This window comes from Nyctereutes procyonoides, unplaced genomic scaffold (assembly GCF_905146905.1).
Source record: "Nyctereutes procyonoides isolate TBG_1078 unplaced genomic scaffold, NYPRO_anot_genome, whole genome shotgun sequence".
NCBI classification, from domain to species: Eukaryota; Metazoa; Chordata; class Mammalia; order Carnivora; family Canidae; genus Nyctereutes; species Nyctereutes procyonoides.
The window spans coordinates 6,256,852-6,276,266 of NW_026575160.1; the positions used below are offsets into that span (position 1 = coordinate 6,256,852).

Genomic DNA, 19,415 nt, shown 5'->3' on the forward strand with positions numbered 1-19,415 from the left:
CACATTTATTAAGTACCTACTATGCAAAGTGCCAGAAAAGACGTATACCCTTAAAATTTTGCTACAGCCTTGATATTCAGTTAGTCACAGTGACTTTGTCAGAGCCGAAGACAGATAAATAAGATCTGTGTCTACATCTGAGGTTGGTTTGCTTCACCATTGAAATACTTTTTTATATTGGTTTAAACTTTCATCTATGTTTGTATCTTTATTCTCTTGTTACTCAGGTTATGAAATATTTTTTTGAGAATTATAGTCACACTATATCTGCCATGAAACCAGTGGCTCTACCATTTTACTGCGTAGAATGTTCTCTTTTACAGGTGGGACAAGCTAGTTTAGGCTATGTGCTCTTAATTAGTTCCCTGACCTGCTTTTATTGTATCAGCACTCAGGCCTTAGTCATCTTTTATTCAGAGGGTTTGTACATGCTGTGTGTGTTTGTACCTGGCTCTTGGAGAGCTACTCTTTCTTGGTAGGGAGAGCCATACTATGCACATCCTAGAAGAGGCAGTGAGGAAGGCTGTGTTGCCCTTGGTTACAGCTCTTCTATTGTAGTAAGAAAGAGGTTGAGCTTTGGATCTAGGTAGATTTATGTTTAAATCCAGTCTCCCTCACTTGCTCACTTTTTGATTTTGGACAGATTGTCATTTCTGAACCACAGTTTTCTAATTTGTGAAACATGGAGAATATTATTTATCTCATGGATTTCATTTACTGTCAAAAATTTACTTTCTTTTCAACATCAATAAATATTTGTTGAATGTAATTAAGTGATAATGTTGTAGAATTACATATATCAAACTACTTGTGATGATTTGTTTTACATGTTGGGTTCCTGTTATGTCACTCTGAAGTTCATATGTTGAAGCTCTAGCCCCCAATGTATTGGTATTTAGATGGAGGTCTTTGGGAGACAATAGGTTTAGATTAGGTCATGAGAGTAGGACCCTCCTGAAGGGATTAGTGCCTTTATAGAAGAAGAAAAAAGATCTCCTTCAATGAGCATGTAACCAAGAAAGGCCATGTGAGCATGCAGTAAGAAAGTGGTCATCTACAAATGAAAAAGCGGACTCTCCCCAGATACTGAATCTCCCTGCACCTTGATCTTGGACTTCCTAGCTTTTAGAACTGTGAGAAAAAAAAAATATTGTTGAAACCACCCAGTCTATGATATTTTGTTACAGCAACCTGAACAGACTAGAACAGTTCCCTTTCTGAATTTCTTACCGACTCCTTAGAGTAAGAGCTATATTTATGACTTTGTTTAGGATCCCCAGTATTTAGTGTACTACCTAGAGCACAGAACTCAATAAATAAGTGTTGAACATGACTGAAGCAGTGGAATCCATCTTCATGTTCTTGTCGTCGTCATCATCATCATCATCATCATCTGTAACCTCATTGAAGGCTCTCCTGACTGTCTTACACAAAAACCCATGATGGTTTAGACAGACAGGCTAAAATAATCAATTTGATACAATTTGATCAGATGGTTCATAGGGAAAACAGTGGGGTATGATTTCCACCATGATGTTGGGTACAAAAACAGAGTGGATTTAGATTATAGCTCTGCCATTTATTAGCTGTGTTAGGGAAGCAAGGTTGAACTCAACCAACTAGTTTATTCCCAAATAATCTTGGCAGACTTGTTTTGAGGATTATCACGTAATGAAAGAAACATGAAGGTTTTCCGAATAGTTCTATCACTGTACTATTATTTAAATATGTTTACACTGTTTCTCAATTCCTGAAAGAATAACTTTAGACTCACCCCAAGAACTCTCTTTTGAATATCATTCTTTGTTTCAAACGTATTTCCTTGTGGCAGGAAGCGATAAAAACACATGGCACAGACAGCTAGTGACTGAAGAGGAAGTTAATGGTGTTTGCTTTTCCTCTAGAATTAGTAGTTCAAAAATTAAAAATAAAAATGTGTCTTGCCAAGTTTGGAAAATACACAGAATGCCTTGATTACAGGATTACAATGGATTTAATTTTTGACATTAATATTTCTTTCATACTTATGAATTGAAGTGCCTTTTAAAGTTAAAACTTTGAGGCTTTCCATTTTATTTTATAAACTGTAATGAATAAAATATCCAGATACTATTAAATAGATGTGGAATTTATTTCTTCCTTACCCTGTAGACTTAGAAACCAAGAGAAAGTTTATAGAATGAAGCATTTTGAAATCATTGACAAGCACAAATGACGCTGTTAGCATGCCATATCTAGATTGTAGTGCCTTTGAGGAGACAACGTTTTAGATGGTTTTTAAGCTATACTGGGAAGAAGTAAACAAGACCTTTCCCTAGCTATGTACTGAAAAAACCCAGTTGTGATTGGGAAGTATTGTTTGACTCAAAGCCAGCTCATTTTTCACCAGAGATTCCTGCATACCCACAAGTTTGGGGCATTACTAAAGATGGTGAAAATGAGGTGGGATGAAGTGGGGGTCTTGCAACAGAAGGCATCTAATTAAGAAAATCTACAAAAGTGACAAAGATGCTATTCTAGAAAGTTAGAATCATTTTATTTCAGGGAACAAATTCTGTAGTTTTGAAGGGAGAAGGCAACTACTATGAAATGTCTTTCATTTAATTAAAATCAAGATTTATGTGGTTTGCTGCTGCTGTGTGAGTGCCATTTTGACTTTTGTTTAGTTACTGCCTGGTAGTTTACAAGGATTCAAATGTACTTTATTAGGGGTTAAGGGATTTCCTTTGGTAGATGTCTAACTTTTTTTCTGCAAAATCCCTTGTGTTCATCTCTGTCATCAGGTGTGGCAATAGTTGTATATCCTGGGAAAATCATTTTAAAGACTTTCAAGTGGAAAGGATCATGGGTACTTATTGTGAGGAAACAGGGAAGGCAGGAATTATGTCATTTCATTCAGGAATTAGTTTTAGAAAGTTCATTGAGGAACTAGTATTCAGGAGTGGTGGATATTTTTAGCTTCTAAGTAAAATCAGGATTTTTCCTTAATAAACTGGGAAAAAAGTCCTCTAGTTCTCTGTTTTCTGCGTGTCAGGAACTCTTGTTGGGCCATGGAATCGATTTCATAGGTTGCAGTTAAATGGTAGAATAGAGTAGACCACATTAGAAGATATCAGGGAGCAGGTGCATTGTAGGATTAAGTATTAATTTGTGAAAATGATATTTGCATTTTGTATAGATAAGTATATTTCTATATGTATATAAATATACCTCATTTTATATGAAATGAGTTTTCAGTGTGAGTAGCCCCTGAGGAAGATTGGAAGTCACTGAGTGAGTCCTCTCATTTCTCAGATATGATATTAAAAGAGACTGACTTCCAGATAATTTAAGTGGATTTCATTGAGGTGGCTCATGTATCACTGGGTCCGTCTTCTGTTAGAATTTTTGTTTTGATCACCTTTGCTTCATTTACATTTCACCTCCATACTTAAAAAAATGTCTGTATTTTTGTCACTAGAAACTGAGTCCGAGGTGCTGATTCTAGGGAAGTGAATCTTCATTGAACCTATGAGCACCATGCTGGGGGGTTAATTGTTACTGGGGATGCCAAATGGAAAAGAATAGAACCTTTATAGCTTGCTTTATAGATAAAGCCTATATTCTCCATAGGTAAAGTGCATTGGAAAGTTGGAACAATAATAAATTTTATCAATAGATACAAGTAATGTTTATCAGCTTCTACCACTTGCTTCAGTTCAGTTCAACAAATATTTACTGAGCTCCTGCTTTGTGCCATGTATTTTGCCATGTGCATACTTCCTCCTATATGTAGCTAATTAAATTGATCCCTCACTTTGCTTGTGGGGTATCCCAGCAGGCTTACTGAAGTACATGGTGTCTTGGAGTTGTTTGTCAAAGATAATAGAGATGTAGCTCCATGTTTTATAACACAGTATGCTACATGGAACTCTGTCATGCTTAGTCTAGAAATGTTCCTAAACTCAACCTTTCACTCCTTTCAGAAGTCTTACGATGATAGAGTTCATGTGGAATGTTTTTCTCTATCTTGCTTTCATAACACACGAATCTTTACTGAAGTTTCTCTCTGTTGCTATTTACAAAGTGTCAGTACTGGAGGTTTTAAATTTTTCTTCTGACAACTTGAGAATCAAGGCAGCAGGGCAAGGGGGCTGATTGTCTGGAAGCCATGTGCCGTTCTGTTCCCACACTGTTACTGCTTCATGCTCGCCTTTATGTGTTTCTGTGTTCCTGAAAGTGATGTTCTGATTTTTTTGCCTCTCCCTCTTTTGTTCTGAATTATTTGTACAAAGTGTATTCTTTAGTTTGGTTATTAGTTGAATATTGGCCAGGCAAGTCATTGCCCGATGCAGGTATAGCACCCCGGAGTAGTCCCCTGATGGCCCCATGGGCCTGCTTTTCTTGATGGCTGTCAGTACAAAGAGAATACCCATGAGGCTGAAGCCAATGGAGGGCGATGGGTAAACAGAGCCTGATCTTGTTGGCGGGTCTCGAAAAGCTGCCTTTTTTCTTTTTCAAATTCTCAACTTTTTAATCTTCCGTAATTTGAAAGATTAAACTTGATAGTTTGTCGTCATTTTTACTTGTATTCATATTAGTGGTTTTGAACATTTTTCCATGTATTTATTGGATTCTCTTCCCGTTTTGAATTTGTGCCCTTTGCATATTTTCTAGACAATTCTATTTGTTATTGGTTTCAAGAACTTTTTGTATATTATTGAAATTATATTTTATTGTAGGAAAACAAACATAACATTAAATTGACTATTTTACCCCTTTTAGAATGTATATTTCAGTGGCATCAAGTACATTCACATTTGTATTGCGCAGCCATTACCACCATCTATCTCTAGAACTTTTTCATCATCCCAAAGTGAAAACAAAACAAAAAAACTGGCCATGGGGACATGGCACAATGTAGGTGCAATGTCTTACCTGTACATGTGTTGTACAGGCCCTAGGACCTCTTTCATACTTGGCAAGGGAAATGCTAACCTTTTCTCCTTCATGCAACAGTAGAAAAACTGCTTGAATGATATAATCCTCTCATTGTTTCTCTGAATCCAAAGCTTCCTTAATTATTGGTACTTCGCTTTTAAGAGATGTATTCATACGTTAAATAAACAGTGAAAAGCTGTTTTCATAGGACCATCTTATTGAGCAAATTTTGTTTTGTTAAGTCTTTATAGTTCCTACACTTTTTATTTAATCTACTGGTGTTTGATGTTTTCTTCACTTGCCAATGTGGTATTTCCAGCTGTGCATGGAAATTAATTTTCTGTTTGAATAGACAATTCCAGGAAACTATCTATTAAGGTTATAGGAGGCAAAGGGAATGTTGTTTTACAATTTTTTTCCTGGTATTCTTGGCATTATAAGGGGAGTAAAAAGGTTGAAGTAAGAGTCCCTGATTGGCAGTTTATTTTTTGTTTTTAACTAATATTTTATAAGTAAAATAAACTTTGCCACGGATCACAAAGGCAGTCAATAATAGAATGTGTTTGGCACTAAGAAACTTATCCTCCTCTTAAAAACAATTCTAAATGGATCTTCCATGGACTCTAAAACCTTTCATGGGGGAAGAGACCCCTTTGTGTATCTGACACATTCTGTGGAATCTCAAAATCAAAGATCTGTAGAATTTTATCTAAAACCCAAGGGGCCAGGTGTGTTTTGGAATTGAGAATTTATCAGATTTTTAAAAGGTAGTATGGAACATAAATCCTGTGTTACATGTCATGTCACTTTTTTTTTTTTTTTAAGATTTCATTTATCTGAGAGAGAGAGAGACTCTCATGAGCAGAGGTGGGGGATGGGGGGGTGAAGGGGCATAGGGAGAGGGAAAAGCAGACTCCATACTGACACGGGGGTGATCCCAGGGCCCTGAGATCATGATCTGAGCTGAAGGCAGATGCTTAACCAACTGAGCCACTCAGGTGCTCCTCATGTCATGTCACTTTTAAGTGATAGAGCTCCATGCTCCAGCATGCCTGCTTCTTCTCAGCTCCACTCAAGTTCTGGACTTAACATTCTTAATATTACAGATATTTTGTTTCTGGGGCTTTGTTACTATTATTCAGTGATTCTTTTGCTGAATTTAATCCCTTACTTTTCTGGCTTCTGATCCTTAATACCTAGTTTGTTTGCCATCATGGTAAATGTCTCATCATACCTTATATGAATATATAAGAATATATGTTTGCGTGTCTATATACGTATGTATGCATGTGTGTATGTGTGTATGTATTTTCTTCATTGTTTCTATTCTTTTGTACAGATTATTTTCAGTACTGAAATGCCTTTTCCTTTCTTCCTCCCCTTAAATTTATTCCCTACCACATCATTCTAGTAGGGCAATTTATTTTTTCCTTCTGTTATATTTTCTATATTCCCTTAGAGTTTTGAATCTACCTTTGTTATAGTATGTAGTATATTGCCCCTTAATTATTACAATAATTATTTTATATTAGCCTAAGGCTTCTGAGATTAGTACCTCTTTGTATGTCTATTCCTTACACAGTGCTTAGCAAAGCACAGATTCCAATATTTTCAACCCTAAGTAAATAGAAGGTGTGTATTTGGAAGTGATAGGGTGAGATTGGGAACTAGGGAAAGAGAGATGTGCAATAGAAATACATTTTTGAGGGGCATCTGTGTGGCTCAGTTGGTTAAGCATCTGACTTTTGATTTTGGCTCAGGCTGAGATCTCAGGATTGTGAGATCAAGCCCAGTGTTGGGTGCTGCACTGGGCGTGGAGCCTGCTTAGGATTCTCTCTTTGATCCTACCCCCACACTCTCTCCCTTTCTCTTTCTCTCTTTCTCACTCTCTTAAAAAAAAAAAAAAAGAAATTCATGAATAAGAGTAGTTTAGAGTAGCAATGCTTTTGTTTATCTTAAAATCTTAAATGCATGTGAGGATTAGAAAACTAAACGACTTTCTTGGTTTGGAGTATTAGGAAAACTTCAGAAAGGAGTAGCTGGAGACCAACCTTGGAAGGTGGATGGAATTGAAGTAGGCGAAGAAGAGTGCCCAGTGCTTCCCAGAGAAGGGAGGTGCATTGCTAAGGGAATGGGTGTGGATGAATGGAGAAGATATTTAAGTTATTGGCCAATTATAATATAAGTTCTAAATTAGGGGCACCTGAGTGGCTTAGTGGTTGATCATCTGCTTTTGGCTCAGGTCCTGATACCAGAGTCCTGGGATCAAGTCCTGTATCAGGCTCCCTGGAGGGAGCCTGCTTTTCCCTCTGCCTATGTCTCTGTCTCTCTCTGTGTGTCTCTCATGAATAAATAAATAAAATCTTTTAAAAAAAGTTTTAAATTAGGAGAGTGACAGTAGAAACAGGTCAGTAGGGCCAGTAGGGCTGGATTACACAGAGTAATAAATATATTGTAAAAATAAGTGGATCTATTTGGAGTAAGATGTCATTGCGAATTAAATAATAGAACAGGAATGATATGTTAAAAACATTTCTGAAAATAAATTTATCCACAGCATATCCAGTGATACATGAACTAAAGGATGGGGAAGGGGCTGAGTTACATCCTTGTGCTGAAAACCAGTCGGAGGAGATCATAAGGATCTGAACTGAGATGATGCTAGTGAGACTGAGAATGGAAAGAGAAGAGTGTCACTTTTGAAAAGTAAAACTGTGATGTGATGACTAATTTTTGTATCAATTTGACTAGGCCACTGAACGCCAAGATATTTGGTCAAACATTATTCTCACTGTTTCTGTAAGGGTGTTATTGAAATTAACATTTAAATTTGTAGACTGAGTAAAGCAGACTGAGCCTGCATAATGTGGGTAGACCTCATCCAATTAGTTGAAGGCCTGAATAGGACAAAAGGCCAATAACCTCCCCTAAATAAGAATTCTGCTTGGCAGCCTTTGAGCTGGAACACTGGCTCTTCCTGGTTATTCAGAAGCCTGCTGACATACATACATTTATTTATTTATTTATTCATTATTTATTTATTTATTTATTTATTTAAAAAAAAGGATTTTATTTATTTATTTATTAATGAGAGATGGAGAGAGGCAGAGACAAGGCAGAGGGAGAAGCAGGCTCCATGCAGGGAGCTTGACATGGGACTCCATCCTGGGTCTCCAGGACCAGGGCCTGGGGTGAAGGTGGCGCTAAACTGCTGAGCCACCCAGCCTGCCTGTCTGCTGACCTTTAATCTTAAATGGAGACACCGGGAATTCCTGGGTGGCGCAGCGGTTTGGCGCCTGCCTTTGGCCCAGGGCGCGATCCTGGAGACCCGGGATCGAATCCCACATCGGGGTCCCGGTGCATGGAGCCTGCTTCTCCCTCTGCCTATGTCTCTGCCTCTCTCTCTGTGACTATCATAAATAAATAAAAATTAAAAAAAATTAAATGGAGACACCAGCTCTGCAGACTTTGGACTTACCAGCTTTCACATTGTGTGAACCAACGCCTTATAGTAAGTTTCTGTTTGTTGGAGAACTCTGACTAATACATGTAGGCCATGGAGACTGACCATATATGGATGCTACAGGTGAGGGAAGAATTAAAGATGACCTAAAATTTGAGAATGAGAATTCTGGAGAATAGTAATAGTAGCAATAGAGGAACTTGAAATAGGAAATCAGTCCTAAGAGAGCATATGTTTGGTTTTGTTCTTGTTGATTCTGAAGTGGTATCAGAGATTCAAGTGAAATTATTTTAAGAAGATGTAGTAACGTAGGTAGCTCTAAGGTAGCTTGAGAGGGTTAGGGTGGGTGTGGCATCTTGGAATCCTGTGCAAGCAGGTGAACAGAGGTCTCCTGGCAGAACAAAGCCCACAGGGGAGTGAGAGAGGGAAGCAGAGGGTAAGGTGGGACCTAGAGAAGAAAGATGAGTCAGTACATAAAAACCTAGTTGGTGATAGAGTTCACTCTTGACATTGGTTTGTCTGCCTGGTGCGTGAGAATGTGAGCTCCATGACGGCAGTGGTTTCCCCACTCCTTTTACCCCAGTTTTAAATATTGTGCTTCAGATTGGTGACATCTCTAGAACATTACTTTAACCTTTATTTTTCACCTTATTTTTTAAAAAAGATTTTATTTATTCATGAGAGACACAGAAAGATCTAGAGACGTAAGCAGAGGGAGAAGCAGGCTCCATGCAGGAAGCCTGACTTGGGACTTGATCCTGGGACTGCGGGATCACACCCTGAGCCAAAGGCAGATGCTCAACCGCTGAGCCACCCAGGCGTCCCATATTTTTTACCTTAAATGAAAAATGAAACAGGAATTAGGATTTCTTTGCTCTAATCTTGACCTGGCATTGACTTAGACCTATAGAATCCAGTTTCACATTTTAATTTCTAGAACTTTGATTTACTTTTCCAAAATCTGAAGGTTGATTTAAGAACTTTTAGGATTTTCTTATAGCTGAAAAATACTGGGGAAAAGTATCTATATGTCAAAAGAGGCAAAAGTGGCCTTGGGTAAATTCAGAAAATAAATTTTATAACAAATCTTCCTGACACTTTTTTGGAAGTTTTTAATTAATTCAGTATTTTTTTAAAAATTTATTTATTTATGATAGTCACACACACAGAGAGAGAGAGAGGCAGAGACACAGGCAGAGGGAGAAGCAGGCTCCATGCACCGGGAGCCCGATGTGGGATTCGATCCCGGGTCTCCAGGATCGTGCCCTGGGCCAAAGGCAGGCGCCAAACTGCTGTGCCACCCAGGGATCCCTAATTAATTCAGTATTAATCAGAATATTGTAATATATTAAATGAAAGCTTTTATGTAACCTTGTGTATTTATTTATTTATTTATTATTTTTTTAAATTTTTTTTATTTATTTATGATAGTCACACACACACAGAGAGAGAGGCAAAGACATAGGCAGAGGGAGAAGCAGGCTCCATGCACTGGGAGCCCAACGTGGGATTCGATCCGGGGTCTCCAGGATCGCGCCCTGGGCCAAAGGCAGGCGCCAAACCGCTGCGCCACCCAGGGATCCCTGTAACCTTGTTTAAAAGCATCTTTGGACCAAATGATTTCCTCCTAAATATTAAAAATCTGATTAAAAAATTCTTTACAGGGGGCCTAAACCTATTTTATATAGCTTTAAATTAATATAGCTGTAAACCCCCCCCCCCAGAAAACAGAAACATACAAGCCGCATTTTTCCTTAAACTGTAATACTGCAAAGAAATTTCAGTTCTCATGGAATTTTTATTCTATTACAAAGTCTTGTAACTCTTCAAAGCTTCTCATGGAGTTAACTTACATAATTAAAACAGAAGGATCACTGGTTAAAATAATTCTGTATGTTTACCATACCTTATTCAAAATTATGTTGCACCTCCTCATATGTTTCTAGATCTGTGCTAATATCATACAATCTCACAATACCCATTTTTTTAAAAAAAGATTTTATTTTGCTTATTAGAGACAGAGAGAGAGAGAGAGAGAGGCAGAGACAGAGACACAGGCAGAGGGAGAAGCAGGCTCCATGCAGGGGGCCCGACTTGGGACTTGATCCCGGATCTCCAGGATCAGGCCCTGAGTCAAAGGTGGCGCTGAACTGCTGAGCCACCAGGGCTGCCCTCATAATACCCATTTTTAATCAGTTTGGGTATTTGATCAAAGCATGATGTTTAAATTATAGTATATACCCTTTAACGATTTTTTTACCGCACAATTTAAAATATGACGAATTTCTAAGAAATTTGGAAAAAATGTGATTTAAAAAAATGTACAGTATATGTTGATATACTATATGTGATACAGAAACTATTGAACAGATGGGGAATAGGTGCCATAAGCTTTAATCCAAAGGCATTTAGATACTAACTTTAAAAAAACCATTTTGTTTATTAAGTGGAACTTGTGCCCCCAAGATATGCATTGTGTGTTAAATACTATTTTTAATTCTATTGTCTGTCTTCATACTTTCTGGTGTGTAAGGGCACACTCTCTGTGGTCATTCTTTCTTAGTGACCAAATCTATTATTTGCAGATTCCATCTGAAAATAACCTGCCTTTGACTAACAAAGTGCTGTTTTTGTTTTTTGTTTTGTTTTGTTTTGTATTTAATGTCTCTTTTGTTTGCTTTGAGGCTCTTCTTAATTGATGACAGTTAATAGGTAAGAATTCTCTCAGGAAATAGACAATGTCACCACAGCAATCAGATACGCACTTTTCTGGTACAATTTCTCTATCTACAGAGTAATATCTAGAAATACTGCCTATTTCCAGTAGTGATACCTGAAAATTATTTATTTTTAATACCCAGAGATCCCAAATTTCTGGATTTCTTATGAAGGTAAGTAATTTATTTTACTTTTGTGTATATTCATACTTAAGTCACTTAGTTATTCATGTTGGTCAGCTGACATCTTAGTTTTGTTTTTGTTGTGTATGGGCATGAGGATCTGCTTTTACTGTTTGCTTTGAATTCAGATATACAAGAGATTAAAAAATAAAATATACATATTTGGGAACATAAAAAAGCATTAGAAAAACTTGTGACATCTCTGCTCCATTTATAAGTCACACTAATGACTGCTTTGCTTCTCAGTAATTTTCCATTTGTAACATTTTATACCTGGATACACAAATGTAATGCAATTGAACAAGAAAACAATTATCTGTCTGGTGGAAATAATGTACTTATCTCATTGAAACAATTGACTTGTTTAAAAATACACAGAAGTTCTGCTCAGACTACAGTTACCTGTAATTTGTGAAGAATTTCCAGGAAGAATTAAAATTCTCTGATGTAATGGGACCAGCTACTGAATCTATTGGTTGTGAATGATAAATTTCCATTCAGAATTCCCCTGTCATGCAAACCTCTATTTAGAATCATTTTGGTTTTGAGAGCCTTTTTCAATAATCTCTGAGTTTTGGCTGGATCCCTGGAAAACTGCATGCAAAGGCTGTATCTTCCAGTGAAAGCTTCATGTTGACTTGTGGGTTCTATGTCAGTGGAACATTTCAGCACTTTTTGGCTTGGCACAAATGTTTCTTGGCATTTTCTGAGGAGTTTGGCCCAACCCATCTATAGGATCACACTAGATTCTGGATAAACTCTTAAAGCCATCATTCATCTGCAAGCTAATTTGGGATTTTATTGGATTTTGGAAGTGGACTAACACCATTGAGCAATGAGGATTCAATATTTTTAATAATATTTCCAAGGACATACGTACTTTAAAAATAATACAAGGAAAGGTGACTTTTCCCTTAGTACAGTGCTTATTCTTCTTGTATCTGATCTTTTCACAGAGGTCAATGTCCTGTTTTAATTTCTCAGTATATTTTTTTCTTTCTTCACCAGTTTCTAAAGTTATTGCAAATCAACAACGTTTTCTTCTTTCTGAGAGATTTCTCTGGCTCTGGCTGACTTTAGTCTTATGATGTGGGACTGATGTGGGTTTTCATTTTTCACCTTAAAAGTACTGCCAAAGCTAGTTAATTTTAGTTATAACATCATAGAATGTCTGTGCCTCTAGGTGCCTTGAAGATGGCCTTGTCCAGTGCTCTCATTTCAGGCTCAGGGGAGCTGGGCCTACTTATTTGACACAGGAAGCTTAGGCTGGAACTTATGACCACTTCACAACTGAGCTGGTCTGTGGAAGCCATCTCTCCATTCTCTGAAAATGCTTAAGATCCATCCTTCTTCTCTATCTCAGATTTTGTATCTTTAGGTTGTTTTCCTTAATCGTTTTAAAATAACTCCCCATACTTTCATGAATTTGGAAAACCAGAAAAAAACCAAACAAACCTGTTTTACATTTGGTTAGGATTTCAAAATATTATGTACTACACCATTCTCGTTTGAAGCCATCAAGAAATACATATAAGAGAAAGGGAAATAGATCAAAATTATTGCCTTCTTACAAATAATATTGGGTTTTGGACCACATGGTAGACTCAAGGCTGAAGCTGGCTTCCTGTGCCTCCCAGGGCTCTCTACTGAACTTAGCCACCCAGTCCTTGATGGAGAAGTGTGGATTGGCAAGTCCCCACCCTACCCCCATGCAGGACCACTCTCAGAAAGGTCTATCAGAACAGTATCTCTGAGAGACCTCACTGGGAGGCCAAGAGCCTATCACTCAGGTGCTTTCCAAGGACTCTGGCCAATGAAAGCAGCCCTCCACCACTCACAGGAAGCAGCTCCTTTCAGGTAGGTCACCTTTTGGTGAGTGTCTTCATCTTCGTCTTTTTCTTTTTCGTTTTCTTTTCTTTTCTTTTTTGTCTTACCATTCCTGTTTCCCATCAGCATTCTGACAGCAGTGTCATTTACATTATTCCCCCTACATAATGAGTTATGTTCCCATTATAATCCTGAATAGAGTCGAAAAGGCAAGGGTAAAGAAGTCAGTCTAGGCAACTGACCATTTGCATTTGAGGAAAATAAATGAGAATTAAGCAGTGGTGACGAGAGTGCTTTGAACACATGCTCAGAATATTCTGAATAATGGGAAATGAAGAACTTTTACTCTGTCATCACCAGGGTATTGTTCTCCTGACATTTTTAAAAAAGATTTTATTTATTTATTCATAAGAGACACACAGAGAGAGACAGAGATAATATAGGTAGAGGGAGAAGCAGGCTTTCTGCGGGGAGCCTAATGTGGGACTCTATCCCAGGACCCTGGGATCAGGACCCGAGCTGAAGGCAGACGCTCAACCACTGAGCCATTCAGGTATCCCATCTTCTGATATATTTTTTTTAAAAGATTTTATTCATTTATTCATGAGAGACACAGAGAAAGAGAGGCAGAGACACAGGCAGAGGGAGAAGCAGGCTCCATGCAGGGAGCCCGATGTGGAACTCGATCCCGGGTCTCCAGGATCACACCCTGGGCTGCAGGCGGCGCCAAACCGCTAAGCCACCAGGGCTGCCCATCTTCTGACATTTTTAAGAGAAAGCTGAGGGGAGACTTCTCCTATCTATTTGCTGTCCTGCTTCAGCTCTGTCAGCACCCACCATTATATTTTAATAAATATGTTCCCCGGTATCTATAGGCAGAGTCAAATGATTTTATTTTGTTTTGATTCTGTCTCTTTCTGAATCTGAATTAAGTAAAATTTCAGGCCATAGAAGTGTCTTAGACTTTCTAGTTGATTTTTAGTTTGATGTAATTAAATGTCTACTAGGTTTCATGACTTTGTATTTTTTTCAGATATTTTTTAAGTGATCATCTCGTTTCTTTACCTTCTCCATCAACAGTTGAAGAGAGCTACCTATGAACCTAAAGAATGTTTAACAGTATCCTTCCTATTAAGATTTCTTTCTTTAGGGTTTCTTGCCTTGTGAAAGATGTTGCATCTGTGCATAGATACTTTTACTTCATTCAGAGGTAAATTAAAACTAATAAAAAATGCTAATGTACTGGACTCTTACAGATTCTCCTCCCACTAGTACACTCATTTAGCTTTTGCTTCCTTTTAGTAGGTTCAAGGCCATTTAGTTAAAAGGATACTGAATTGCAGAGTAGATTTCAGATTTTATGTTTTAAGATGTTAAGATTTAAGATATTTTAGTACATTCTTGGAATCAAAACCATCGCCTTTAAGATTGTTTCTGAAGAAGTGGTTGAACTGACCTCTCTTGAATCATCATAATGTTTTTGCTTAGTGGGCCTGTCAAGGGCCCCTGAGGAGTGGCACACAGCAAGTTACACAAAGGTAATCATGATAAACAGCGGAAGGCACTGGGCCAGCAGAGACTAGCAGTGGAGACCTATGGACCTGGATTGAAACTCAGTTCCACCAACTGACTTTCACAATCTCCCTGTTGGTGTTTGCTCATCTGCACAGTGGGCATGCTAATTAATGCTGTCTATTTCAAAAGTCTTGTGAGAATTAAGTGAATTGATACCTGGAAAGCACTTTAGAACAGTGTTTGAAACATCATAAATGCTTTATAAATCTTAGCTGTTGAACAGTCTTCACATTCCTAGTTTGAGGTAGTGGATCAGTGTTTACCTGTATTTTAAAGTGTTTTTCTATAATACTACACTATTATGTAGGAAAACAGGACTAGAAAGATATCTGAGGTTCCTAGCTTGCATTTTTAAAGGTGAACTGTGCATCAAAAGACTATGAGCCTTAATTTTGTATAATGTAATATTAATAAATAAATATAATAAATAAATATAGACTCTTTGGTTGTCTGTGTGAAATCAGTTGATGATTCCAGGCAATTTATTTTCCACTGTCAAACTGTTTATAGTTGTCTTCATTGTTGTCACTGGTTTTGGCCTAAAATTGTCATGTAGTCATAGTTGCTCTGATTATAAAGGGAATATTGAGGAAATAATTGTCCAGTTATTAACAGATAAAGAAGCATAGAATATTTGTATATTTTTGAGGAATGTAGGGTAATCTAATAGATATAAAATAACTTAAGGAGAAAATTTCCTAATATAATGTATATGTGTTTGTGTGTATGGGGTGTTACGTGGACATGCCATGTAAGAAATAGTGAAGGGAAAGTTCGGGGGGGGAACCTAAAAGTTTTACTTTAGTTTGTATAATAATTAATTTGGCTACATCAGTATCAGGAAAATAATTAGAATAACAGATTATGTTTAGTGCCTAAAGAAATATGTTTGACAACTTTTAATTTTCTTTCCTCCTACACACCACTTCCTAGTTTGTTTCTGGCACACCAGATGTGTCTCAACACAGTGGCTGATCCGGGTAGAGTTGTGTGAACACCCGGGCATAACAAATTTTCTCGTTTTCATTCCACTTAATGAAACTAAAATTAGAAGGAGCACTGTATTTTACAAGTAATGTTATACAGATATAAGGTGTAGCTTGCCCTTTCTCCAAACCTCTGCATCAGTGTTCCTTTATTCTTTTTCAGTGTTCTTTTTAAAGCTAATATTAAAGTTTGTGTGCAAATGATGAATGTACACAAACTGATTGCAACCATGCAATCATTGGTTAGACACCAATGGGCTACTATTGGTGCACAGGAGACAGGAGTTAAGCGGGATGACTGGTGGGGGAAAGTGAAAAAAAATTAGTCACAGGGAAAGTTTTTTTTGTAATACTCTCTTTTTTGTTTTCTAGCTTCTTGGAATGGACCAATTAACTGCTGTTTTTTAGCTTAAAACCAGCTTTAGTTCTTGATCTCCATGGAGAAAATACTTTGCATAGGCATTTTTATTTTATCTTTCATTTATTTACTGTAGTAACTTCCCCATTATTTTTAGCCTTTTTTCCATTTAAATGCCAGGGCATGTACTACATTTCAGAAGCTGTAATTTTCTTTCGAAGAAATTAATTTTGCTTTTAGCTTTGGCCTCATATGTGATCCTTGTGTGTGTCTCTAGTTTTGAACATCTACCAGTAATTTATATAACCATTTTTCTCAATTTTTAATTATAGAATAATATTACCAACAGAAGGGAGATATTCCTTACCATACCAACCTGTGCAGTTTGTTTCCTTTTGGTTTCAAGTCATATTCATTTTCAGTTTATATTGCCCTTTTCATGTATTATATATTCTTTAATGACTGGTTTCTGTTAGTGGTTGTTTGATAATCAGTAGTTTACTTAATTATTCCTCTGATGTTAAAGATTTAGACTTCTAATGTTTTGCTACTGTATATTACGTCCCCATAAAAATCTGTTCGAATATGCCTCTTTTTTTGTGTGTAGGTGTTTATTTACTCAGTTTAAACTTTCTGGCCTGATGTTATTAGGTTAAAAGTATCAAATATTTTTATGGGTCAAGGGATGTGATTTTTGAAAAATGGCTTTTGAAGTGCTTTGTCAAGTGGGCTTTCTACTGTAAATTTCCAGCAATAATGTATGGGCTTATCTATTTTTCTAAGAACTTGGATATGGTGTCTGAGAACTTTTGTATTTGTTAGTTAAATGTAAAATGATACTTCAGCATTGCCTTAATTTGCTTCACTTTGATAAATAAAATGCTTGGTTGCTCTCTTTTTTTTATGTGTACTTAATAATTTGATTCCCATTTGTAGATCCTCCATATTATTGCCTCATTTTTCTTCTGAATTTTGTTTTTCTGTCAGATTGTTTATCCCCTTTTGTAACATAGAAGAAAACCTTTGATCACTTGTATTTGATAAATATTTCTGCAATGTGTTGTTTTCTTTTTACCATGACTATTACTTTTCTTAGTAGAAGTTAAAGATTGTACTGTTACACAAAACCTAACATCTTTTTGTTTCTTTTATTAAATACTCAAGGTTTAGAAAGCTATCATTCTTGCAGAAATACCCGATTTTATTTTATGAAGCTAGATCATATATTTATACATATATACTCAGCCACACATACACAGAAAAAGATAAGGAGGCATTTGTATTACGACTATATTATACTTTATAAATTTTGACCCAATTTACCTCAAATCACCAACCAGTTATCTTAGTATTATTTATTAAATAGCTATTGTTTTGAACTTCCTTTTTATTAATATTTTTACATATATTAGATACTTTACTGGACTTTCTATTCTTATTTGTTGATGTATTTCAAAAATAAATATCAAAACCAAGTTATTTAAACTATTATTGCTTTAGGGGCCGTGGGTGGTTCAGTTGGTTAGCATTTGACTCTTGATTTTGCCTCAGGTCATGATCTCAGGGTCATGAGATCAAACCTTGTCTTGGGCTCTGCACTCTGTGGGAAGTCAACTTGAGATTCTCTTTCTTCCTCTCCACCCCCTGCCTGTCCTCTCCTTCACTTGCTGTCACTTTCTCTCTCAAAAAAATAAAAAATAAACAAAATACTGTTGCTTTATAATAAGTTTTAAAATCTGGTTGGCTCAGATCTTCTTTTAAAAAAATCATTGAGCTTCTATTATATACCAGAAAAAATGTGGGTAGAGAAATGAACGATACCCAGTTTACCCACCCTGGTAATCAACATCTTCCAAGGAAAATAGACATGAAAAAAAAAAAAGAACCCCAGACACATTTATAATGTGATAAAAAACATAAAAGAGAGGTGAATATAGTACTGTGGTAGCCCAGAGAAATAGCATAGTTTTACCTGTTTCTTTTTAAAACTAATGAAAGTTTTATATTAATTTTAATTGCTATTTTATGTCTACAAAATTACTTGAGAACATTTGATTTTTTTAATCTTATAATCTCATTTAGGATTATTTTCTGTATCTCAATTAAATTCCATAGTTTTCTTTAATATGAAATAATTATGTACATATTATGAGTATTATTTTGGTAATCTCCAGGTAGTTCCATATTTGATTTATTTCTTTTAAAAAAGCTTTTGTTTTGGGGTTGGCACTCAAGGAAAAATTGGAGCATATACTCCTGCATCTTCTGGGGTGGTCTCTCAAACATTCATTGGTATTACTTCTGGGTTTTGATAGGATTTAGCATACACAAGATGCAAATATAGATGTGCTAGTGATGTTAATTTTGAAACTGACAGTATGTCAATGAAAAATTCTTGAACCAAGAAAACATATTCTTATGAAAATTTGATTGAAATTGTAGAAAACAGTCTGTGTTCTATAGCCATGGAAACTTTACACTGTTCATCTTTGGCATGTGAATTATAGTTTCTATCACTGCAGCTGTTGATTGGTGACAAGGAGGGGATGAAAGATACTCAGGAGTTTTAGAAAATAAAACAAACATATAATATAGTAATCATTTCTGGAATTCTGTGTACATCAGTTATTTAAACTCTCCTATTTAAATGCACACTCAAGCTCATTTCATTATTTCAGTTTTATAATGTATGCTTTATTTAAAAATATTTTTGTATTGGCAAATTAGGTCAGGAATAAGCAGGACCTCAGTGACGTAAATAAAGAAATCCCAATGGATGACTGTCTTTGGACTTTCTCTTTTGTGTAATTCTTTTTATGTACGAGAACACTTCTCTTGGCCAGGATCCCATTATAAAAAAGAAAAGAAAGGTGGGGATGTGGGGGGATAAATATTCCCAGAGAGACTCCTTGAATTTCAGCCCTTTCAGTTACATGATTATTCTTGTTACAGGAGATGAAAGAATAATGAGGAGTTGGTTTCCTATCTGAATCATAAAATATAATTTGGATATACACAGGGCCATTGACTTGAATAAATGGATGCCTTTTAAAAATTCTCTTTTGGGAGGCACACTGAAATGATTTTAGTGGTCCAAGTTCTGTAACCTCAGAGTAAGTTCAAGTGCGGAATGAAGAGTAGCAGACACTTGATAATAAATTTAGTCCAAGTGTTTATGTCTAATTTATGTACTTCTTTGAAAAAAATTATTTGAGGCATCTTTTAAGAATGTATTCAATTTAATAATGAGGAAAAGTATAGAGAAGAAAAGATTATTAGGAAAATATAAATTTATTAATTTATTTATTTATTTATTTATTTATTTTTTATTGGAGTTCAATTTGCCAACAGGAAAATATAAATTTAGTGGGAAGTCTTAGCCACAG

At 36.3% G+C, this 19,415-nt stretch overlaps 1 protein-coding gene and 1 non-coding gene across 2 annotated transcripts in view; one reads left to right on the forward strand and one right to left on the reverse strand.

Moving 5' to 3' along the window:
- Positions 1-19,415, forward strand: part of HDAC9 (histone deacetylase 9) — a 910,451-nt gene that overhangs the window by 91,678 nt on the left and 799,358 nt on the right.
- On the reverse strand, positions 4,867-4,998 carry LOC129503005 (U6atac minor spliceosomal RNA). Its single transcript, XR_008663095.1, has one exon. It is a non-coding gene; the product is annotated as a U6atac minor spliceosomal RNA (small nuclear RNA).